We start from the raw sequence: 1,233 nt of genomic DNA, 5'->3' as shown, positions 1-1,233 counted from the left end.
CATGATGTAAAACTATGTATAATATATTTTTTTTTTTACTCCCAGCATCAGTTTTATATGAACAACAAGAAATGATCAGTCTGCATGAACCCACAATATCTGACAGATTGGAGCATCTCCTGTGACAAACTCTGAATATGAATAGGAGGCACATCCTTCTTAAGAGACTGCTATTAACTTGCTATGTCATGTAATTGCTGAATGACAAGTATAAGGAAGAAGAAGAAGAAAATTGTGTAAACTTTGTTTTGCTTTAATTTGCCTTATTACTGTGATCTCTTTGGATGCTTACTGCATTATAGAGAACACTTTTCCATTTAATCATCAGTCACCAAAGTACTTTTCCAGCCACACCTAAGAAAGACAGGGTTCAAGTTCATAAAATTCTCATCATTTTGATACATCTGAACATACAAACAACTGGTTCACTCTTTTGTGAATTCAACAGTGATCTATCAGAGAAAAGACTGCACCTAAGAAGTGCAAGTTTATCAGCTGCCGTGTAGCTATGGCCAACAGTCTAGTCTTTGCATCCTCATATTGAAACAACATTCCATGCAGTTAGGGTTTTCTAAATATCCTACATGAATGCACTTTTATTTTGGTCTATCTTATGCCCCAGCAAGGTAGACAGAAAAGGCAAAAAACAGGAAGTCTGTATCTGTATTCTTCCCCCCCCCCTTAGGTGGCAAATTACAGGCTTTTTCACTGACTTTGGACACATGCCATTACTTCACAAATCCCTCACACACACAAAGAAACTGGACAATTGGTATGTGTGATGCAAATAAACAAACATCAAATGGTCAATAAGCACATTTTCATTTCATTTTACAAGGGGGTGAAAAAGATATCATAATGTGAAATGACCTTATCACATAATAAGGAGTCTCCTATAGACTTCCTACACACACAACTCACAGCCAACAGCAATAAATTCCAAAAAGAGACTACTGACTATTTTTATGAAGTATCTAAAATCTGAAATATGCCCATTTTTTTACAATCAATGCAGACTGGGCATGAAATATCCTATTGTAAAATCCTTTGCTTTCTGATGTCACTTCATGAATAACCTCATTACATACATCAGAGTAAATCTGTATTTGATAAGAATGTCCTAAAACAAATGCTGGACAATAGAGAAGTTATTCATGAATGGGTATCATGTTCCAATCTTGATGTAAAGTATAACACACATATATTGTTATATCATAAAAAAAAGTATGTATA

Source organism: Penaeus monodon, chromosome 30 (genome assembly GCF_015228065.2).
Source record: "Penaeus monodon isolate SGIC_2016 chromosome 30, NSTDA_Pmon_1, whole genome shotgun sequence".
Lineage (NCBI taxonomy): Eukaryota > Metazoa > Arthropoda > Malacostraca > Decapoda > Penaeidae > Penaeus > Penaeus monodon.
The sequence above is the reverse complement of the archived record's forward strand: the minus strand, read 5'-3'. Positions refer to the sequence as shown.